Raw genomic sequence first — 26773 nt, forward strand, 5'->3', positions numbered from 1 at the left:
CAGAACTCTCCATCTTGACATAATATTATCAAATTTATATTTATATCAATAAACTTCTTAACTTCTGGATCTCAAGTTTCTCATAAATGTAAAACCCCAATGCTCCCTTACACATTTTCAAGCCTACACACCAATAAAACTGAACATTCTTATTAATCGCTTCTGATATCGGTAAGAAGAAACTTTCTGAATACTGTTTTCAGGTAACAAATATTTCATACCAGGGCCTAACTATTCTATTAAAAATATTGGCTTTCACATACAAAGTAGTTGTTTCTAAACGGAGAAAATAATTAGTCATACTTGCAGCAAATCCAATACATATTTATAAAACCTTAACCGGACCTTTTTAAAATTTTCATAAAAGGTATAAGCCCAGATTTCATAATGGTACTACAACCCAGATTTTATTATGATACTAAATAGAATACAATCCAAATTATCGAATTTATGATTCAAAACTTACTTCATTCATGGCATTACAATCTTACACATTAATATAATAATCAGAGGCACTCGTGAATTTTCCAGATAATAAAAGATAAATAACTATTACTATCAATTGTGAACTAAGGCTGTTCGAAATTTAGAAGTATGTTATTTATTTCAAGTTTTTCAGTTTTTTTGAAGTTTCGTTTAAAATACTTTGAATTTCAGGATTTCAACAAAAATCAAGTAATATAATCAGTTCACTAGGCTATCAAATAATTATGATATATATTTTTTAAATCTTCAAATGCTCCTTGTAATTTTTCTTTTCAAAATTATTTTGATGTAAAGTTATCTCAAAGGAATTTATAACTGGATCACCAAAAGAACTTCCCTATAACATTTAAAAAAAAGATTATCTAAATCTATATATTCAATCGTAAACATATATAAATAATATACATATAGGTAGAATTCACCATTTAAAAAAGAACAAGAATTTCACGTTTTTTTTTAAATTTATTTAAAAGTATAAAAATAAATCAGTTGAATAGATAAAAATAAACGTGATGGTATTTACATAAAAATAATTGTAAATTAGCGTTTATATATGAAAATTAAAAATTATGTTTAACATTCCATTAAAAAAAATCTCTTCTTTTAGAAGAACAGTTTATAATATTTTATTAGCTTTATCTTCTTTTTTTCATTTCTATTTATACAAAACTTTAAGGGAAAAAATCTTCCTTTTGGCTATTTAGTTGTACCGCTTTCAATGAAAATATAAGAGGATAAAAGTCAAAAGAAAGTTACTAAACACGGTCGTCGTAAAATATACAAAATTATGACTACAAAAAAAAAATAATAAAAAACTTCCTCACTTCTGTTTAGCAGCAAAATATAATTTAAAACACGACGAACATTTTTGCTTTTAACATATAATACAGTAATTTATACTTAAATTTAAAACTTTACAAAAAAAAAAATGTTTTTTAATCCTAAGTAAAATAGCTTTTACAATGTAGTATATTCACTATATAAGAGTTTTCTTTATAATTATTTTTAACTTCTGAACTAAAATTTGTTTTTTCTTAAATAAATGTCTTTAAACACCGTTCTAGGATATTCTTGCTAATATTTACTTTTTCAGAATGATAATGAAAAAATTTATTAGTTCTGGAAATATGTTAAATTACAGTAATAAATAATAATTAATTGGTGGAATAACAGTGGAGAAAAATATTATGTATTGCGTTACGCTGATAATCAAATAATGTTGGCTAATGATAAAACTTCATGGTTAAATTGTAAGATTATTACACAAGGTCTCAAATTACTATGAAGAGCGAGCTATATTTTAGGAAATAATTTTTGAGAATCTATCTGTAAAATATAAGGAAGAAATGAAATGATAAAGAAAAAATACCTGGAAATGATGACTAAAGCTGGAAGACCAAAATATATTCTTGGAACGGTTTAAAAAAAAAAAGGTTTTAAAAGCCTTGTGCTTTGTTTGCATGTGTGCTTAATGGGAAATAAGGCGAAAGAATGTACTTAATAGAAGGATCTTCATTTCTAAAAGGAGCATATAGCAGTAAGATGTTAAAATGTGTGGTGTGAGAAATAAATTGCGACTATTTTTAACAGAAATTAATTTTTTGCGAAGAAATTCTTGGAAGATCTAGCAAGATTACGCGTAGAATTTAATATTTCGTAAAGGAGTCAAAAATTACAAAAATTTAGATAAGATGCAGCAGCAAAAATTTCTTTGTTAGAGCACGAAAATGCTCTTAGAATGAAAGATATGACATATGGATAGGATTTTAGAACGGATTCCCGATCGAAGAAAAGACGCAGAGATCATCCTAGATAGATCTTAATAAAGCCTTGATAAGAAAATTTCATGCAATATGAGATTTTAAACTCAATTTTATCACTATTTTTCAAATTAAAGATTTTTACTCCCTATGTATGACCAACAGTAGTTGAGGTTAATGGATAGTCTAGGGCAGCTGTAGAATACACACACAATAACAGCAAAAGATAAAGGAGTATAAATTAGATTAAATTTTTTTTAAATGTAAAATAAATTATTTAATTCAATAATTTTCAAATTAACAACTTTTTTCAAAAGAACTTTTTGAGTTAAAAAGATTACGAGATTAAAATAATTTCCTAATTATATGTTCAATCGATATAGTCTTATTTGTTTACTAGATTTTTTACACCATCAACATTTTTAAACAATTGTTTATATAAATAATTAGAAACTAGATCTTAGAAAAAAGTAAATAAATACGAAGGATGGCTGAAATGTAATGCACAGACGCTCATAACTCGCAAATGAAAAGAGATTGTCAAATGATAAATATGTCATGACGTATTTGTTTTTGCAGAAATAAATTTCATTTATTGATTCATGTAATCAGCATTTACAGCTACCCAACGGTAAACCAGTTTTCTCATTCCGACAATGAAGATTTTCTTTTTTCTTTTCTTTTTCTTTTTTATAACGACACAGCGACTTTACAAACTGTTCATAGAACAAAAAGTAAATAAGATGTATTTGAATTAATATTGAGTTGCCACAGACCCAACGGCTTGTGACTTAATGGAATAGATGAGCACTCCGTACGGCCAGACCATAAAGTCACCTAATTGAAGCGATAAGCAAACCAAGAATTTTTTCCTCAGCAATCTTGAAAAAACACTGATCGTATTATCTAGCAAATCGACCTCCAAATAATTCGGGCGCCGATTCAAACGATTTTGATACCGTAGGCTGACCAGAGAGATTTCCTGCCGAACGGTTCAACTTAAGGTCATTATATATAAGGCTATTACTTATGTACTTGGGTATATTGAGCATTTTCCGCTGTTTTTGTTCAAGTATGTCAATACTGGAGTTGCACGCTGTACCCCACAATTCAATCCCGTAAGTCCAAACAGGCTTCAAAACGGATTTGTAAATCAATAATTTACTTTCTGCTGAAAGCCAAGACTTATGTTCTACCAGCCATTACATGTTTTTAGATTTGAGATCCAACTGTTTCCGCTTAGAAGTGATATGTTTCGCCCATATACAGTGTTGGAGAAGAGTCTTGAAGATTTTCTGGCAGTCTTTCTTTGATCCACGATTTCACTACTCCCTTCAGTTCATTATCAGTGATAAAATGAATAGTTATAATATACCTATTTAATTGAGGAAAGAAATGAAGACACGGGACACATCAATTTGAAACAATTCATCCACCTCCTTTTGGTATTTCTTATCAGTCACAGAAACCGATCGACTACTGTGAGCTTTATTCTCAATAACCCTTTACCATATTTTGACGCACGAAATTTTATTACCCACCTAATCACAGTACTTATCCCGTTTTCTCACCATAAACGACCTTTATGCAACGATTAATGTCATTAGCGTTCACTTTTCCCCTGTTAAAAATTTAATTGCTGCACGTTGTTTTAGAAGCGCTAACACAGCAGACGTACCTCAATAACTAAGGCAATTGACAAAATATGAGAGAGCTGTGGGTCAAGTCCTGGAATGTTAGTAGCAGGAAAATTAAACGACAAGATGGCAGAATTTATCGCTTTGGCAACATTTTGTTCTTCGTTATATTCCAGTGTGCATTGCATTTCAGCCGGCTTTCGTACGACATATATTTCGAAACAACAGTGTAGTTTAGTAGTTTCTCATACGAGTAAAATCCGAGATTATAACATTTTTAAAAAGTAGTAATTCAACATGTTTGCTAACAGTGACGAATTAAAAAAAAAAATAGTAATTATTATAATTACTATTATACGGACAATTTTACAGAAGATGGATTTCTTATCTTTGGCATATTTCATACGTTAAAAAAGAGGATTGATAGAACTATAACATAAAAATTAAAAGGAAATATTGTCTAATATAACGTAAAAGATTGTCTGTTAAACACGATTAAAATTTTTAATCAAATTTAAAAAGATTAAAATTAGTTATTGAATGTTTATTTGTTATCTATCTTCTGAAATATAGATGAAGGAAATTTTAAAAATAAATGAATCTTATAAAAACGCGTCATTTTTAAAATATAATAATAATAAAAAGCAGCAAAAAAATCAAAACAAAAAACAAGGAGCTTCTGTTTTTTTAAGACTCATATTACAAAAGAATATTTCGTAATACATTATCATGTTACATAGCATGTTATATAAATGATATACTTCTGAGTTTTAAAAACGCTAATACCACGTTCTTTTTTTGATTTTAACGGCAGTATTATTATATAATTATTTTACTTTAAAATAAACAGGCTACATTTTTTAAGACATTAAGAATGTTAATAAAAAAATTTCAAGAAAATTTTAATTAACCATAATATATATATATGCCTTAATAAAAAATAAACTAATAATTATTAAAATAAAAAGTAATGGAAACAAAACTAACTATACATTTTAAATTTAAGTCTAATCTCTATCATTTAAACTAAATTAATTTAGATTTTTTTTCATTTATGATTCTGTAAAACGTATTTAGAATTTTCTGATAAAGTAAAAAGAAAATTAATATTTCATTAAATGTGTTATTATATTTAGAGTAATAAATTAATATTAGGAATATTTTCCCAGTAATAACTACTCCATACGTAAGCATATAAGTATTACCCGTCAAGGTTTAGAAAATGTAATGACATAGATGGGCAGTAGTTCTTCCTTTGTTTTTCTGAAGTATTGTTGGGACTTCTAATAGTACATTGGAAGAGATAGTGTACCGTATTACACCAAAAAGTCAATCGTCGATCTAGAAATCCATCGTGGGGATGGATTTCTAGATCGATTGTGTGTATTGACGTGTATTGTGGGAATACACGTCAACTTAGTTTTCTAAACCTTTTTAAACTTTGATGAATAATAACAATTACTATACCTGAAAAAAAACAGAATCAAAACAGCTGATAATTTGAGCTGCTATTTATCTTTGAGGAAGATTTATCTTAGACATAGATTAAAACAAGTTGAATAAATTACTCAGTTTTTAGGGACTACTTTAAAAATTATTTGTTCACAAAAAGTTTAGTTTAAAAAAAATATATTGAAAAATTCGTATTTAAAATTTTTCTGTTTGATATTATCATCTGTGAACAAACTTTTTTAAAAATAAATCTAACAAGAAAAGGTGATATTAACTAACAAGTATACGTAACTAATACCCTAAAAAACTAATACTCTGTAGCAAAGCGTATAATATTAAATAATTTTTTTCCATTAGATTGAATGTCATTCAAAACAAACAGGTTTTATCATTAAAGATGAAAAAGCTTGTTTTTGTAGTTATATCTTTTGAACCACTTAATGGTAAACATCGACTATTATATGATAATTAAAGATTGTTTAGTCGGTATTATTATTGTAAACTGAAATTCATTTGAAGAAAACTTTTAATAATTACAAAATTATTTGTTTATTTAATTATTTATTCAACAGGCCTACGCCCAATTAATATTATCCTATCCATGTTTTTATGATAAGAAATTTTGTAGCTTATGAAAAATGCCAAGCCTGAATGGAATCCAAACTCAGAACCTTCCGAATAAAAGGGAGATATACTACCACTTTGCGGAGATTGATGAAAGATGTACTCCGTATTCACCTGTTTTCTCATTATTTCAATTTCAACGTTTCATAATTTCATTCAGAAATAATATTATAAAAAAATTATTGTTCGAATATGTTTAAAAATATCTTCCATTTAATAATTACAAAAACGATTTCAATCGCTACCGATATCTCAGCGATTAGAAAAGCTGTTTGGCTCTCGGTGAGGAAAGAAAATAATTTTTGCGGTAAACTCATATGATTTAACAACTAAATATTTTTTGCGCTAAACTCATTTGAACTAACTACTCTATTACAGTATGTGTACAATTTCATACTTAATAACTATTTGGATACGATTAAGTAGATAGATAAATTTTAACTAAAAACTGCTAGGAATTTCGGCAGCAGTTTTTAAATAAAAAGTACAATCAGTTCAAAAGTAAATAAAAGGTAATACTTTAAATGAAATCAGGATAAATATTTTATTACATTTATTCGTTTAAAATACAAATTACAAAAAATTAGTAATATAGGTCTATTTTAAATAAGTAGATTTAAAATTCTAACCTAAAAAAAATGAAAAAAAAAATCAAATTACTTCCATTTCTTAAATTTTGAACGAAGGAGGATGATCAATTACAGGATAAAAAAATTTTAATTACTTTTTTAAAAGTTACCATGTAGGTTCCAGCTCCTAGTCGTCAGGCTGTAGCCTGACGACTAGGTTTTTTCCTCGCCGGCAAACTCGGATTCCGGCTACAAATGATGAATCCAAGTTTCTCTGAGCCCAACCTCGAACACTTTTTGCGGTCCATTCACTGTCATGCGGTTTACACTGTTCATTCCATTATCATGGATAATGAAATGGACAGTGCTGATAATTGCTCGTACAAACTTCCAAAATTGTTATTCGTCTATCCTGGCCATTAGAATCATTGTTCCGATTTTACAAAGCGTCAGTTGAAACTTCTACTCGTATTCCGCTACGATAAAAATCGGTGTACTTGTTATTCGCGATTTAAACTGTTCGATCCACTTGTAAAAATTTGAACGGTAGGTTTTACCATACCGTTTTAACACCCGCGAGTGAATTTCGGCCGGTTTTACACATTCAGAAAATAAATATTTTCAACATGGTTCAAGTTTCAAGCGAAGCCGACATTTTGAAATAAATAGAAAAGGTTATAATAATGGAAATTCTTTCGAACAACTAATATTTTCTAAATCAGGAATCCTAAATTAAAAGAGAGACAATCTCAGTTTATTCTATTAATTAATCTTTCTGCTAATGCCATTTCTCTTTAATTATTGAACGAGTCTTGTATTATATAAATATAATTTTGCAATATTTTTATTTTGTAATAAAAATATTTACTTTCTTCTATTAATCCCCTTGGAATTTTTAAAGTGATTTTTTTCTGAAGAGTATTAACTCATAATTAGGCAAAATACAACAGTATTAACTAATAGGTTTTTCTTAGGAAATATTTTTAAACGAAATATAACAACAATATAAACCAAAAAAGTTAATGTCAAAAGCTACTAAATAATAAATAAATTACAAAAAAAATAAATAAAATAAATTATTTTTTATAAAATAAAACAAAATAAAAAAATAATTTTAAATAAATTATTAAAAAAATTAAAATAAATTATTATTATTATTATTATTATTATTATTATTATTTTTAATAAATTATTTATTAAATTAAATTATAAATTATTATTTTTAGTAAATTATTTTTTATTTCATTGTTTTACATTTTTTAAACAGAAATTTAAATAAATTCTGTATGTAGTATGATCTATTTTACAAGACTGCATATTAATAATAAGTTACTTTACCAAAATGCAATTAGCTATGTAAATGATGTCATGTTCTATCCAGTGCGGGGGTAGGTTAATTTACGTTATATAAATATAATTAATTTAAAGTAAAATTCATTTATAACGTGTGAATTTTTTTTTAATATATAAAAATATTAAGTACAGAATTAATTAAGTGCTTAATTATTTCAATAATTGCATTACATATTGTGTAGTAAATTAATTATTATGTACATACATGTACATAAATATGTACATTATATTTTATTGCTTTATTGTAAAATAATAATAAAGTATACAACAAAAGTGTATTTATATTATACTTTTAACAGCAAATTTAAGTTATATTTTTTATTGTTTTATTCCAGTATTTCGTATTATTGTTACCTGATGATTTTGGCAAGATTCAGAGTAATTTACTAGTTATGAATACTTAAATATAGATACTACGATTTTTCTTAACATTTTTACTTTCCTAGCATCATAGCTCTAGGGCTGTACTGCAAGAAGGAAAGTATGGTAATCAATCAAAAGAATGGATGTAGGGTTTTTGCATTTCTCGACGATTCATGACCCAGCGCCTCCAAAAAATGTGAAAGGTATGTACGTACGTGTGTGTGTGTGGTGATGTGTTTGAAACTTAATAACGTTTGACCGGATAAACCGATTTTGATAAAATTTTGTACAGAGATTTGTGTAAACAATGCAATTTTTTGGTAACATTTTGAGGCCAATATCTTAAGAAGGTGGGGGTAAATAGTTTTTGAGGTAGATTTTCTCAAACATTTTGCTAACATAATCTCATCTTATATTAAGCTCAGTAAACGAATGCTTGCTTATCTTACCATTTAAAAAAAAAACTTTACCCCGAAGATCCCTCCTCCACCAAAAATCGATAAAAGCTATTTTTTTATTTACTGCATATATTTTTTAACCGAAATTTTTTGTCTTCCTAGTCATAGTACTATTCTGAGGTTGGAACTCCCGGATGGAGCAGAGGTGGTCGCGTATGCCGATGACCTGGCCTTGCTGGTTGCCGGTGGCTCAGAAGGGGATATGGAAGACATTGCCAATGTCGCAATAGCAAGGACTAGTGGCTGGATGCTGGAGAAGGAAATGAAGCTTGCTCCCACCAAAACAGCAACGGTCGGTGTTGTAGGTAGACGACGGTTGAGGCCTTTGCGAACAGACATCGACGGAGTTAGGGTGGTGGAACAGCGCCGAGCAAAATATCTTCATGTGTGGATTGATCGGTCGGGGCTATTCACCGTCCATTTACAAGAGGCGACTAAGAAGTGTGAGCAGGTGATCGCGTCATTGGGAAAGATGATGACGACGCAAAAAGGACCGAAGGCGAGCAAAAGAAAGATGATCATCACGGTCGCGTTATCTTCCCTAATGTACGCAATCCCGGTTTGGATAGAGACCTTAAACATGAAGCGAATGTGTAACGGCTGTCTTCCTTGCAACGGAGAGCGGCAATCAAGGTCATCGCTGCACATAGAACGGTGTCGGGAGTAGCGCTCGAGGTCATTGCCGGGATTCCTCCGGTTAAACTTTGTGCTGAAGAACTCATTAGAATGCAGGAGGAAACACCTAGAGGAGATGCACGCAGACTACTGGAAGAGGAGTGGCAGAGGATTTGGGATGCCTCTGATAAAGGTACGTGGACCCGCCGTCTGATACCACGCATCGCCCCATGGCTACGGAGGAAGCACGGAGAGATGACGTACTGTGTTATACAATTCCTCTCGGTTCACGGGGAGTTCGGCACGTATCTTTACAAATTTAGGCGACGGGACACACCACACTGTGTATACTGCAGCTCACTGGGCACCCCGGCACACTTTTTTTTGAATGTGCACATGAGCAGGCCGTCGGCGGCTGTCAGGCCTGGAGTGGCTGACGCCGGACAACGCGGTAGAGCACTTGCTACAGGGGCAGCTGCAATGGGAAAAAGTCTCTAACCTTTCACAGGCATCCTGAAAACCAAGATGGAGGAGTATGCTGAATGTGGTTTCGAATGACGGGACTGGCGACATTGGCAACGTCGTCTATGGTTACCTTACTTTTGTTTGTTATAATGCATTTTATTGAGTGTGTGAAAGGAAACCTTGGGCTGATTGCCCCAGTTTTTGGACAATGAAACGTGGGACCATGTAGGGCCAGGTGGCAGGCCTATTGCTGAGATCGTTTTGGCTTTAACCACACGCAAGAATGGATAAAGTCGGGGCGTTCGATGAAGCATTAGGAACCTTAAGGTATGCGTGGAGGGCACGCTGGATGAGGGGGTATGCATGTGGAGCACACCCGGACCTTGTGTAGAAGTACAACGGGAAGGATAGCCCTCTTGCGGAGGAATTTTCGGGCCCTCCAGAAGCGGAAGGTCAGAACGTTCCTGTAATGCAAGGGAGACCCTGATGGGGGAGAGCCTGCATGTGCTCCAAGCTACAGTGGGTCACGCCTTCTAGGCGAATTCAGCCGCCCCGTGTGAGTTTAAAAAAAAAAGAAAAAGACAAAAAGGCATAGTACTGCAACAGACAAAAAAAATTATTTTGAAAGCGGGTGCAAAAATCGATAAAATTTTTAAATTATCGATTTTTTAATTTTTTAAAACTTTATTGGTTTATTTTCAGATGTCATTATTTTTCCATTATATAAGAATAAATAATTAATGACAGAAAATTATTACAACTTTTTTGTCAGTTTTTTAACTTTTCTCATTGATACAGCATACAAAATAATAAAAATACCATTTGAAAACTTACAAACTAAAACTAAAAATAATATAACCTTTCTCTGAGCGGTTCAAGCGAATATCAAAAGTCTAAAAGGAAAATCTATACCACTTAATCTTTCCACCTGGACTCGTGACTACTCCATGTTCGGGAATTTTATGATCATAAAATAAATTACCTATACTTGAAATTGTAACATTATTTATTAACTATAAATAAAACACTTACTTATAATTGTAGTAAAAAAAAATATTTAATGGAAATTTAATTTTAAAGATCTCTATAATAAGCAGGAATTAGGTAATTTATAACATTACCCTATTAATAGAGTAATGATAATAAAAGTTAATAACATTTCTCAAAAATTTCTTGATTACCCACTTAAATCTTAAAATTTGATTTTTTAAATTTTTTTATGCTTAAAGATACATTACTCCCCGAGAAGAGCATTGATGTTAGAATGACGAAACGTTCATATAACGTACGGAGTAATACGGTTGATAAATAAACCATTGATTCACACGAAATCTCGTATATACTCGAATTATATAAACCTGATGATTTAAACGCATGTGTTTTCACGAGTGGGTTAATCATGTTTATTAATCATAAAGAAAGTTAACGATGAATTTTAAACATGTAAAATTCTGTCAAACAGCGGAGAAGACAATTGAATAGTTATCCTTATACGAGACTAAGGATTAGTTGTTGTAAAGTAATAGTGTGTTATATGTTAGCCGGTCAAGGTAAAATGATATGTAATTATTATGGAACAAGATTTGCAATGAAGCAGATTGTAAAAGGATCGCTGTTACTATTAAGTACAATTGCATTGCAGTATTGGAATGGTAAGAGCAATTAGATATTTACTTTGCAGTGAATGAATGAATGAATGAATGAAGACGCTGTTATATCTCTGTTTTCTTTTTATGCTAAGGAAAATTTATAAAAGTTTCAATATTTATTGTATTCTATTATATAAGATATATATAAAGTAAGTTTCCCTTATGTTTTTCTATACTTGTTAATTTAGAGAATCCTGATTAATGCCATATCTATTTTTCACATAAATGTTATTTCTTAACCTATTCTAAAATTTTAGCCGCCATCTTTTTTCCACCATATTAGATCCAATTTTTACCCACGCCGGAACGGAGACGGTATATGCGTTTGGGATAAAAGGTTGTGTGTGTCTGTTACCGTTTTTCTCAAAAACTACTGAATCGATTTCGATGCGGATTTCTGCATTACATAGGTATCACGTCACACCAGGTTCTTAGATATTTTTTACGGTTATAGGCCACCAGCAGCGCTGCAGTAGGTGTGTTTCTCTAAAACAGCTAGGCCGATTTTGATGCGTTTTTTGTATTACGTACGTATCACCTCAGAGACGGTTCTTAGATTAGTTTTACGGTTATAAGCCGCTAAAAGGCGCTTCAGTAGATATGTTTCTTCAAAAAGACTTTTGAATGTTTCTTTCTATGTGGATTATTAAATAATTTGCGCTGGTCAAATATACTAAACCTTCATCATCAATCTATAATTATCTCACTGTTGGGCCAGTCTACTAATTTTTAAACAATAATAAATTAAAACTTTTTAAAAACCAACGACGAAAAGGTGGTCCTCTAAAATACCTTTTAAAATTACATTACGGTCATATGACCGTAATGTAATTTTAAAAAATAAAGTTGAATCCAGAATAGCGGAAACAAAACGGCGTCCAAAATTTTAGAATAAGATAAAAAGTAGTAGTTATGTCAAGATAGTCCGATGTTACCAAGTGTCAAATGCGTAGAATTGCACAGTTTCATGGATACAAGTTTTTTTCAAGTAAGGTTTAACAAATTTAAAATACGCTATAAAAGTTTTTTTTACAGATAGTGTTTATGTCCAAAACAGATAACATTAGTTAGGATTCAAGTCATTTCTGTTTTTATTATTATTATTTATCACCTGTTTATTTCCACATATTCGCTGAATATGGAACCTACGATCATCTTAACTCAAGACTAGCTCTTTTACAAACGGACACTGCGAGTTTACAGTAAAGCAGGTAGTCCAGATAGTCGTGTCATCCATATAACGCATTTCAACAATGGTTTTACACGTACAGTTACACGGCAACTAAAGAAATATCATCTTAACTTCACAAAGAAACATAACCGAATATGGTTATAACCATATTGTTCTAATAACAATATGGTAATAACTTACCATTTTGTTATTAGATCATCCAAAAACAGATTTACCGTACGGAGAAAAGTACTTTTATAAACTATGCTACACATATAAATAAACATTTAACATATTCTTCGATCTTAACTCACAAAACTAACCAAAAAATACTTAGAATGATCGAATATTATTATCCAGTCTCATTAATTCTATGCACAGAACAATGAGATATTAACTTTGTGTTCGAATAAACAATACCAGATCGCTATCTTAACTGAGTAGAATAGGCTAATACAGGTAACAGTTTCACAAAACTATTTATGGATGACTTGTTTAATCGTTTAATATGATAATTTAAAAGGATATTATATCATAATTTTATATAAATCGGGCAAGAAATACCAAAAAATATGGGACGGGGTGCATAACAGAAAAGATCCCAGGATTCTCTAAATTAGCAATTATGAAAAAAATAGAAGGCACTTACTTTAGATATACTATATGTTTCTTGTACTGTACTAAATAAGCTTGTTTTTTTTTCAGATAATTAATGAAGGTTTCAATTAACTTCTTTTTTTAAAGTTTTTTAAAGTTATCCGAGATAAGTGTAGATATGAATGAATTAAGTTTATTTTGCTATATATATTTAACCAATTTTGTCGATATAGTTTACAAATGACAGCTAATAGCCGTCATTCAGTCAATGACTGAAATTCAAAAGAAACAACGTTTCAATACACTTAACACACGCTAGTATGGTAATCTTTGAAGTCGCTTCTAAACTGTTTATATGGTGTTAACACACATTATATACTGAACACATTACATTTAACTAAATGTCTAAATTTTCAGTTAGCAATTCATTAATTTCTTAGTGAAATAACATATTTAATTTTAATCAGTTAAGTAAACCTACCTGCCATTCATAAAAAGAGAATTTCCTAAAATTAGATATGTTATTTCAATGGTTATAAAACTTTTTTTTATTAAACTAATATCCGAAAAAATACATTTAAAGAAATTTTCGATCAATAAATACGGAAAAATGCATGGATAAATTAACATCAAGAACTTAAATCACAAGTTATACATTTTTGTTCTGAGTTACAGCGTGAAAACCAAACTTAAAAAAAATTAACCATGATTAGCAAATGGCATATAGTTCAGTTACATAAATTTCTGTTGGCATCCTCTAGTAGGTTGATGTTAGAAAGGCCAGTTAACCCTTTTAAAGAAAATGTTTTTTAAACATAAAAGAGACAACGTCTTTTTAGTTTGTGGCCGATAATCGCGAAAACTACTTAACCAATCATCGAAATTTTAACTGTAGCTTTTCTTATCATCCCGGAAGTTTACCACAGATCAAATCACACCTATTATATAAATCATACATAAAAAAAAGCTATAATAAATAACCTTTATTTTTCCTGTTTAGCCTGCGGAAATTACCGTTTAGGTATTACTTCAGAAGATGAATGAGATGATACGTATGAGTGTAAATGAAGTGTAGTCTTGAATAGTCTCAGTCCGACCATTCCTGAGATGTGTGGTTAATATGAAACCCAACCACCAAAGAACTGTGGTGTCCACGATCTAGTATTCAAATCCGTATAATGGACTTGAACGCTGGAACTCTCGATTTCCAAATCAGCTGATAAATAAATAACGTAGAACTTCTTTTACTAAATTTATTGTTGTTGACTACTTATATAAACTGTCATATATATTTAACAAAGTTTTGCTAGTTTGAGGAATACTGAATTTCGATATTAGTTTCGATTTCTTCAAAATGTCATCGTCTCATCTGGTGGCGACCCGCGAAAATTCATCCTCACGCGACTGAAGTAGCATTCTGTAGATTTTTATATCCTGAACTAAGAAGTTCCATCAGGGTAAGCCATACACACAATTGGCATAGATTCGACTTTCAATTCGATATTAATGTTTTCTACAAAGCTACAAAGCCTAGTTTGACGAGATCACGGATAGAAATTAGAACTTCTATGACTACTAGAGTTTATGATCGAAGACTACATGAATGTACGCCAGAGCGTTCTCAAAGACTTAAGAGCAACGTGTACGCTCGGCTCAAAATCGAGTTCAACCTTCGAGAAATATGTTGGGTCTCAAATCAGCTTTTGATTATCAACCTGAAATTGATTATCTGAATCTGAAATAGGTAACGTAACCATTACTATGCCAAAAAATAGAATGATGAAACACCTGGAATTTGCTGTACTAAGGTTTGCTGTACTTAGTTTGCTATTCTTTAGTTTATACCTTAATTTGTAAATAGCTATATCTGAGAGCAACAGTCCACGAACAATTAACTAAAAAAAAAAGTTTATAAAGTTTTTGAAGTTATATACGTACGTATGTAGTGCGGACGAAGCCGCGGCGTGGGATGCTAGTAAATAAATAAAACGGACCTCCAAACGTCAGTGTTATTATGTTATTGTTATCCAGTAATTAATCCAAAACTATAATTAAAAATTTTCTTGCAAATATTTTTTTTTCAAAACAACAAAAACATTCTGTTTAGTGTAAACGTGATTTCTCCGAAGAAGTTTAACAACTTGGAATTAAAAATTAATTTAATTAAAATTAAAACCTTTAATATATTAAAATTCGATAACTAGCGAATCATTAAAATTTCGCAGCATGGACCGATTCGCAATGGTACAAGATAAAAGTTTTAAATAATTATTAAAACAAAATTCAGCTTTTCGTATATTTTATATTTTTGTCATTCCTCCTCATAACATATTAATTAATCATTCTGATTTTTTTGATCAAATTATTGAAAAAAATATATATATATATTTTAAAGTATAACAAAAGAAAAACAAAATTTCATGATAAATTATAAAGGCATAAGAGGTTACATAAGACACGATAGGAAATACAAACATGGTGACTTATAAAATATCTTAACGTATGCCAAGAAAGCCTAAAACGCGTGCTTGTTCATATCATGTACTGGTTTGTACATATTTTTGAACGCCTATGTTCGTTCACTGCATACATAATTATATTATTCAGTAAATGTTGAACATGATGAAGGCACAATAATCGTATCTAGTTACAGATTCTAGTAACGGATAGGAAAATACCCGACGTATTTCGTAGATTTAATGCTAATGCGCAAATATTTTACAGGATATTTCATAAAAATATGTCACTTGTACACAAAATCTAAGAATATACTGGAAAAAATCTATATTAAATATGTATAGTAAAGGACAAGATTAACAAATGTTTGTTATATTTTTTCTCAATTTTTTTTTAAAAACTTCAAGAACATTCTAAATTTTTTTAAAATATTTTTGTTTACTTTTCTTCGTTTTATTTTATTGAATTTAGAACACAATTCCAAACATTTTTTTTAAAAATACTTCTATTTTCTCGGTTGTTGTAATAGATACAATAAAAAAAGTATTATTAACAATCAAAAACTCCATCCTTCCTTTATATTTTTTTTATTTTCTGATATTTTGAGTTCAAAGATAATAAAATCTAGATTACAAAAAAAAAGAACTGTAAATATGCATTGATTATAATGATGCATTACTAGACAAGATTCAAGCGTATACTAACAGTACTAACAAGAAAGAAAATTACACCAAAAAGATTTCGTTGGGAAAATCATTTTTTTATTTATATTTATTTTCTCAGACATACTTCTCTGTAATTTTTGACACTCCCGAGTACGTATATCAAGCTCCACAGAATTGAATTTAAACACAATTTCATGCATCTGTTCATTAGACAAACCAATACGAATTACCTATGTATTTTAAAAGTGGACGAATTAACAGGTAACTGCGTTACCTTTGTATCTTTCGTTTGTTAACCACTTGTCAATTATTTATAATTTATAAAAAAGAAATTACTTATTCTATTCAGTTTTATCAGATTTAACGTCTTTTACATATCTATAACATGAGTTATATTCTTTTCCCCTTCTACGTGATTATTTTATTATGTTACCCTTTGAACTAAGCTAAGTAATTTTATATACACTTTTTTTACATAGTGCATTTTTTTTTTTTTAAATCACTGTTATTTGTGGTAACTGATTTTGTAAACTACATAGTAATAAAAAGATACATCTACGCTTACATTTTTACGTTTCAGGATTTTAGACTTTAATTAATCAATAATGATGCAGAAATATCAATGTCAAACAACGGTAGGAAATGGGAATAAAAAATCTTTTTAAGTTTTCTATTTATTAAAATATCCTTTTGTAGGATTTTGGATCATAATAACATTAAACGTTTATCCCTGGTTGCGAATATTTTTTTTTTTTTAGTTAAGATACATGCTTTGTTTTTATTGAGGTAAGTTTTATCTATTCAACCTTCAAAACAAGTGTGTATCAAATCATTGTGGTTAGTCGAATTAGAGGTTTAGATGTTTTCAAACTTAATTTACACTTATTTTTTATTGTAATTGTGTGAAACAACAGTAGCTTGTTTACAACAGTTATTTTATAATATTTCGTATGTACTGTTTATTTGTCAATTAATATTTTTTAGTTTTTTAAAATATAACTTATAATAAATCCTTTCCAACATTTTATTAAATATCTGTAATTTTAAATATTGATGACTAATTGTTGATGCGACTATAAATAAAAGTATAAAACATAATTAGCTCTGGTAATAGCTAATTTGGGAAGTAATAATTGTGTTTACGAGGAATTATAGTCGGAATATTTAAAAATATCAGGGCAGATATTGTGTAAGTAATATGTTTTAAAGATGAAAGAATGAAATTATTTTAAAATTTTCATAAAAATGGTCCACCTTCAGTATTTAAAAAAAAAAAACTGTTTTTATTGGTCTTTCCAACTTTTTAATTTTTCACCCGACGGATTCAAAAATGTTTTACTGTGTTGTTTAATGAGATCTTATAAGATAAAAAAGAATATTCAATGTTATCAATGAAATAAGGGACAAATTTTTAAATGTCTTATGACACCTTAGCAGTTATATATTAGACGAATAACAAGAAATCAATTCCTTATTCAGAATACATTAAGCAGTACTTATTTTTTAATTTATTAGTATTTTTTAGTATATTATGATTTTTTATTATGTTGCAAAATTTTAAATAAAAAATGTTAAATTAACAAATTAAAAAAGTAAAAAATGCACACACACACACACACACACACACACACACACACACACACACACACACACACCCCACTTTTTTCACAAGGTAAAAAAAGTAAGGCAAGTAAAGTATGGCATCTCTTAACTAAATTTTCAACAGTTAGACAAGAAAATTAAATTTATCAAATGCTCCTGCCTCAAAATACCTATTTTTTGATATGAGACTTGATATGAGCACTCAGGCGCCCCGCATGGGTGCCAACTCAAAAATTTAAAAGCTCAGAATATAAAGGATACGTACAACACATCATTTTAAAAGGAAATAAAAAAAAAAATGTTTGACGTAACAACATCGGAGTACGAGAACTCTTACCAAAATGGCAACTGTTTAACATTTGTCACGGTAGTTGAAAATTCGTATCCAGTATTTCTTGAACAACTGATCAACAGTGAAGAAATTTAAAAAAATTTATAGTAATAGCTTCTATCTTTTGAAGCAACCTTTTTTTTTTGGTTTGAGAACACTACTAATTGGGATGTATTATCGACCACTTTTGAAATTAGTTGTAAAAAATAACAAATGGCAATTTTTTTGATTAGGATTTTCGTAGATAGAGGTTTTTTACGTCAAAATTACTTTTATTTCAATTGCCTCTTTAAATATATATGTTAAAACCCATTTCTATTTAAAGTTTTTAAGTTACCCCTTTCTCATAACAACTTAGAGGTGTAAATTTCTCATATTAAAAAATAGATAGTTTTGACATTCAATTGTTTGCTAAATTTTATTTTTTCATGTTCAACGGATGAAATTTTTTTTAAGATTTCCATACGTTTTAAACATACAGTCCCTCTCAGAGTCTAGTGCCCTTTATACTGGATACCAATAAAGGTATCCAGTATAAACGTAATTATAAAGAATTCAACTTTTTGTAAGTAACGTCGCAAAGGTAATACTAATGTTTTATTTTTTCACTGGGAGAAGCACTCAATGTTATTCATTATGCAAATGCTGGGAATCTTCTACAATCCAAGGTTGTATAAGCTCATTACGTCCGACATTTAGTTCTTTTATGTCTTATGACATTTTCCTACCGAATGATTGCATCAAGAGTAGCAATCGATGATTTATAAAAATAATGTTAATTATTTTATAATTCTATTTGTGAATGAATTTTATTAAATAATTGGCAAATTTCGTCGAAATGTCATTCATGATAAAGAAATGTTATCGAGTATCAATAATTTATTTGTCATAAAAAATACAATTTTTATAGATTACTAATATAAAGTCTAATAATGTTTAAAATCATTTCAAAATGTTTTATGCTAACTGTTTCTAAGATATACTGTAAACGTGTAAATAATATACCGTGAAGAGTCCAACTAAAAAAAAATTATCTATTGTTTGTTTAAAAAACTAATTTTTCTCACGGTTAAAGTAATCACAGCAAAGGAATGGTATATTATTATCAAGTGTGAAGTTTTGACAAGTTAACTAATTAAGCCATGATGGTTTTTTTTATATTTTTTATATAATAAAATAATGATTTAACAGATTATATTAAAAATAATTAATGGTTTTTTAAAATAATTAACTTGAAAGAAAACTTTTATTTTTTATTCTTAGTAATATTTTAAAATGAAATAATATTTGTAAGTGAATTTATTTTTATCTTTATTTTTTTTTAATACATACAGAAATAACACACACTTAAACTTAAGAAAAAAAACTTTTACGATAACGTTGTATTTTTTATAAAAATAAAGAATTATTTGTTTAAAAGTCAGACCACAAATGAATGTATTAATTGAATATAAATAGATGCAAATTTAATCTAATTTTTTACGAAGATGCATAGAAGTCGGTGACAGTTATTGATATGAGAACGCCCAGATATAATTTTAATTAAGAGTACTCACATTCTTATATCCACATTTAACTTTTTTTTTTAATTTTTCCTTAACTAATTTAAAACGATAAAGTAAAATAATTACTTGAACGTAACTCTGTGTATCGTTAATCCCACTTACGTTAAAGAAGTAGCGGGTATTGAAATAGTAATATAATGAGTATCGAGATTGTCGATGGAGTACTTTAATTATTAAAGGACACTACGAGAACACATTGATTTTGCTTTACCATCAATTTTTGAATTATAATTTCCAAAAATATTCTAGAAAGGCGAAAATAAACTAATGTTTTAAATATTTTTCTTTAAATACAACTCTTTTTTTGTTAAACTATTAAAGATTGTTCTATAGATTATCATATTTTTATTACATAATGAAAATTTAATGTAAATTAAATTATTTTAATATTTTAAATACTTATTTATATACTAAATTATGTAGAATTCTCTTAACTGATAAAAACAAAGAAAGAGAATTAATAAAATTTATTTTTTAAATACTACGAGGGAGTACCATTAAAGGAATATTTTTAAACACTACATATAATATCATTTCTGATATTATTCATTCTTTAATGATAAAGGTTTAAAACGGTTTAGGTTTTATTTAAATCGGATCAATGCCTTTCTAATGATAGTGCAACAAACAGGTAGATAGAAATATAAGTATAATAATATATGTAACAACCTCTTACAAGATTAGTGTAAACATACATCGAGAGCTTTCAGCTACCCACACCACCATCAGGACTGTAATTTTACGTATAAAATTAACAATTATTATTGTCAGAAAAAGCTTATTATCCGTTTTTGAAGACAAACGGTCCTTCTTCTTCTAAAAAAGGAAAAGGTCCAAGGACCCCGAGTGCCAATACTGTGGAGAACGAAATATTCCGGAGCATATTAATTTTGTCTGCGACAAGTGGGTGAACGAGAGACGCGAATGCGTCGCCACTGCGGACAGACTGATGCGGACAATGTAGTGCGCACCATGCTCGTCGCACAATTTTGCGGTAGTGTCAAAAGTGGTGATGGTAGTATTACAACAAAAGGAGTGGGATGCGAGAGGGTGAAGAACAGCCTCCTGCGGAGCTGCTGTTCGTGCGTATTTATATGGATGGGCGGCAGTGATGAAACAGGTGGACTCTGAAGCTCCTGACCGAAAAGACCGTAGCCCCGATGGCAAGGAAGACAGCGAGACAAGGTAGTAAAGGAAGACGATTTGGAAACCAAGACCTCCGAGGACAGAAGTGAAAGCAAAAGCCGGAGAGCGAGGGGGTGACGGACGGCCTCCAGTGGACCTGTCGTTCGTTTGCGCTTGCGTGGATGGGCGACGGTGTTGATACACGGGGACTCTAGATCACCCGAACTCGAAGGTACCTCCCGGGGCTATGTTATGCTTAATTGCGGGTCCGGCCCCGGGAGGGGAGTAGACGAGGTGGAGGTTTAGTTGGTTTAGTTGGGCAAACGCAGTTATGTCGGCTTCCGTGACGTGAATGGTAACAACTCGGCCTTTCATCCGGAGGCCCCGCGTTCGAATCCTAGTCAGGCACGGCATTTTCATACACGCTACAAATCACTCATCTCATCCTCTGAAGCAATATCTAACGGTGGTCCCGGAGGTTAAACAAAAAAAGAAAAAAAGGTATACGTACGCACTTTAACAACATCTTGTGGAACCTATTAGCGAGCCCAATAGTTGGTCCGTAAATGTCATCCCTCCCATCACCAGAGAAAAAAAAATTTTTTTTGATTGAGAAATTCCAAGTTCCGATATTTTAATTATTTTATTTACATTTACTACGTGTATTTTTTATTAACGATGAAATTAATTTCTTTATCATATCGATAAGGAAAAAATAAACAATGAATTATTTCAAGAAATTCACGTTGTAAGCAATGATCACAACATGAACAGGAACCATGACTTTTCTTAGAAAAGTACTTTCTGTGAAATAACAGTATCAAAAAATTTCAATTTTATTTTGGCCACTATTACTTGCAACATCTTCGTATCTTTATGTCAAATTTCAAACAACGTTTTTACTAGACTTTGAAGGAAAAGTTTGACAGGAAACTTATCATACAAATGTTTTTTAACTGTATCTGAGATTAGAGAAACTGTTTATAATGAAATCATAGTCTATTTTAAAGAAAGAACTAACACCTTAAGTATTATTATCGAGTACATTTCATAGATCGGTAGCATTTCATTTTTGTATAATCATTGTTTGAATTTCTAACGTAACTAATGAAAAAAAATTCTGGGTACGAGTATTTCATTTCTTATTTTTTTCTTTTAAATTCTGTACATCTCATAGTTAGATTTAAACTGAAAAAAAGTTTATAATTCTTTTAACACTAACCACTAACAGAGTTCTTTTTTTAATTAAAGATTTGTCATGTTTTAGAGAATACTGTAAGACTTATTACGATTAGACAGAGATAGTTTTTATCCAGTATAATTATTTCAAACCTATGGAGTTAAATGAATCCAAACTAATGGAAACTGATACCACAAAGAGTCAACCCAATAATTAAATTAATCATTAATCGGCAACGACTATCTGGAAAGAATAAACAAAAAGGATACTTATAAACTTTTTTAGTAATTTGTGTTAAATTTAACATGATTTATTCTAAAATATTCCGCATCATTGCAAACCAATAAAATTAATATAAAAACAAGCATACATTTAAAAAATAATAATTAAAATAAGCTTTGAATGGAAAAAATAGAACCCTATCACGATTCATAAAGACGTTGTCAGGAGCAGATAAAGATGGTTTTCATTCTTTGATGGGAAGCATTTTTATATTCCTCTTCTAAGATCCCTTTTCACTGTTCTTTATTCGCTCGTAGCAATATTCTTTCTTATGCAGAATGAAAAATCGGATCAGTATAAAGTATAGCTTAATCGTCGCTTTGAACAATAGGGATAGGGTGGTAATGGATCCAGGCGATACCTCGTTCTTCAAGTAGGATAAACACTCCCTTATTCTCCGAAAACCTTCTTACTTTACCTCTCCGCAGCTGAATTTATTGGTAGAGTCAATTATATACCAGAAAAGGCGAAGGGTGGAATACTCGGTGTGAGATCACCCTATATTTCTCCTTCAAGCCGACCTTACACGCGACACAAAACTGAACTCTATAACCAGAAATTTCTATATTACTTACACAATCGTGCAGTAGAAACGAAAGGAGAAAGAAGAAGAAGGCGATAAAGAATAATAAAAGAGAATATAAAGTTGAACAATTGAGATAGAACTTCTGTTTTAACTATATAAATTTAAACTTTATAATTTAATTTCAAATTGATTTATTTATCATAAAAATTTATTTACGTAACATTTTATTAAAGTACCCTATTTCTTTAAATCCTTAGAGAATACGCTGAAAATATTTAAAATAACTCTGTCGCAGTAGGTGCATCAGAAGGGCGGATTTCCGACTTTAGTTAAAAAAGAAAAGATGTTGGACTACTATAATGATTTTTAAAAATAACATTTCTTTCGGTGTTTTTTTGTATTTCATGTTATGTTAGTATCACATTATTTTATGATACTGCGAGGTACTTTGTATTATTCGAATACGAACATTATACTTGTATGTTTGTGTTCTTTTTCTTATAGTTGCTGAGTTGTGGCTGCATCAATTACTTAACACTGCTTCTTTCTTTTTCCTGCTTAGTCTCCGGTAATTACCGTTCAGATACTGCTTTAGAGGATGAATGAGGATGATATGTATGAGTATAAATGAAGTGTAGTCTTATACAGCCTCAGTTCGACCATTCCTGAAATCTGTGGTTAATTGAAACCCAACCACCAAAGAACACCGGTATCCACGACCTAGTATAAAACCTGTGTAAGAATAACTGACTACTAGGACTTGAACCCTGGAACTCTCGACTTCCAAATCAGCTGCTTTGGAATGACGCGTTCACCATTAGACTAACCCGGTAGGTTACTTAACACTGCTACTTGCCAACAATTCACTTTGATACTATTACCCATAATTTGTATGGTTTTGGAACCGTGCTCAAAAAAGAAAAGGTTCAAATTGACCCAAAACGATTAAAATTTCAAAACTCATTTTTTCAACATCAACCCATTTCCTTCATACCAGATTTTAGGTTATTGTGAAACTAAAGTACTATTGCGAAACTAGCCCGCATCGCCATTGCACGAGGCAGTGCTCGTAAAAACTTGATGTTTTGGAGCCATTGATAAGTCAGCATGCACCTGATGGTTTTCGCAAAGATCTAATTTTGGCTTTCTAACATATCACACTTCAAGTTACAACATGAAAACTTTAAAAAACTTACCCAAAAACCAGTTTTTTACTCTAACTCCGGTTCCTGTAAACCGTTTCGATTGAAATTTTTAGGTTTCTATTTCTATTAGGTCTACACCATTTTACCAAGTTTCATCGAAATTGATTAAAAATTGCGCCCAGTAAAACAAAAAAAAGTTGACAATGTACCCAAAAATCCCACTTTTTGGCTCTAATTTTCTACTTCTTGTAATTCGATTCGCTTGAAAATCAATAGAGCTCTATTCCCAATAATTTACATCACCCCATTAAGTTCCGTCAAAAATGGTTAAAATTTGCGTCCGGTAGAGCCAACTGAATAAAATCTTATACACATATTAATGTGTATATAAACATTACAGACTCGCGTTCAAGAGCCTCCAAAACGTAAAAAACGTTGGTCCCCTCTCCCCGACATTTCCTTAGACCGGGCGTAATGTCAATTTCTACAATTTTTTTTTGAAAACCGCTAAAAATTACAAAAATAAAAGTCATAAACTAATTCAAATAGTAAATAAGATAAATTTAAGTAAAATATAATTAATTATAAGATATTACAAATTAATGACAAAAAACGGAAAAATTCCACGTTGCAATCGATTTTAACTGAATTCTTTGTGAGTAACGACACTATACATCCAATAATATTTCTAAACACTATGGAGTTATTTTTAAATATCACACTTGCATTTCGAAAGGCTTTGTTTGTTTTTTGATAAGCAAGTATAACCGGCTCAATATTGTTACGAGATTACTCAAGACTGCTTTTTGTTAATATTATTCTTTGTTTATAAATTTGTAAAAATGTCATTCTTTTCTATTTTTAAATAAATAATGGTAAAAAGCAACGGGAAACTTCTCACTCCTCACTTTTTTTAGTAAGCATAATATTAAACCTTGATATTTTTGTGAGTGACTATGATTTTCAACAGTGACTATATATTGTTAAGACGCCTACAAATCATATAAGGTCGTAATTTTAATAAAAATACCGTATAAAATAGTATTCATTCACTAACTTTTAAACGACTATGAATTTTCACAAATACCTAATTTTTTTTATTTATTATGTTTTCTATACGATTTTTTAACCATTTCGGAATAGATTTCGCTGTGATTGAATTTAAATCTATTCTAAATTACTATTGTTTTGATTTGGAGGCAGAAATGAAAAATCGATAGCATTCAAATACATCAGGTTAATTATAATCTATGATAACGACGGGGAAGATGCCTACTAGAGGGAACAGCCACTTTTCTGTTCTAACCTTACTGTCATGTCCAAATATGTTGTATCTTACGGCTAACACACATTAACGGTCAATCCTATTTTTTCCTTAAACAATTTTTTTACAGTATTAAGTAATGTGTAAATAGGTTGCAAGTATACTCTTCAACCCGAAAGCAGTTATTCAGCTATTTATCGTCACAAATCAGGAAGAACTGGAAACTGTTCGGATCAGCGACGTGTTTGCATTCGCTCCCAATAAGAGTAGAAAGAAAGTAGCAAACACATTACTTTCCGACAGTGTTACATCTAAGTCTCTGTCTAATTAGATATTCCGCGTAACCATGAACCTGTAGAATTCTGCAAAAAATCTAGCATCATTAATTATACTGTATTATGAGCACACCGTTTCAACGCTTATTTATCAATGAAATATTATTAAATTTTGCATATTTTTCTACAACCGAATATTACATTATTTATTAATATTATATTTATATTATAAATATATAATTTAATGTAATATAATAATATTATATTATTTATCAAGTAACATGTGTTTTCCGAGATAAATTATTTCATTTAAAATATCGATTTTCTCCGTTCTCATTTTGCATAAAATAAGGAATTTTTCATTGATTTAAAAAATCTGATGTGAACACCACATGACTTCCTTGTACACCTAATAAATTACATATTTATGTACTTTTCATTTTTTTTTAAATGAAAAGTACATAAAATTTTATTTCATTAATAAGGTCTGATATTTTTTTTTATTTTAATTGTTATTGAATCATTTATCGTATTTTTTTCACATTCAGAGGTTAATAATTATTAATAAATTAATATATTTAAATTAAAAAGTAAGGAGATGAAGTCGGATTTTAACCGATGTGCCTTCCCCTTGTAATATCCAAATAGTTCATTAATTAAAATTTTATATGGTTATAACTCTGGAACCAATGAATAGTACCATTTATGATATATCGTTGAAAAGCTCTCAATGAGGGCTTACTACTGGAGTTAAGAAAATATTAAGTTAAGAATTAAGATTAAATTAAGAGTTTTTTAGACACTTTTGGCCCAGTTTATTGCAATCAAACGAGGAGGTGCACAACCAGATATTACAGCAGTCCCAAATCCAAAATTTCAACATCCTAAAGATATTCGTTTTTGAGTTATGCGAGACACATACATACGTACAGACGTTACGCCGAAACTAGTCAAAATGGATTCAGGGATAGTCATAATGGAAATATCCGTTGAAATCTGAAAATCGAATTTTTTCGCGATCACAATGCTTCTTTAACTTCGTACAAGGAAGTAAAAAAAAAACCATTAGATTTCACATATAATTTATTTTGGCCTAAACTGATATGGTAATGAAAAAATGAACTTTCCAGTATGTATCTCACATTGGAAGTTATAAA

This window comes from Lycorma delicatula, chromosome 3, assembly GCF_047948215.1.
Source record: "Lycorma delicatula isolate Av1 chromosome 3, ASM4794821v1, whole genome shotgun sequence".
Classification (NCBI taxonomy): domain Eukaryota; kingdom Metazoa; phylum Arthropoda; class Insecta; order Hemiptera; family Fulgoridae; genus Lycorma; species Lycorma delicatula.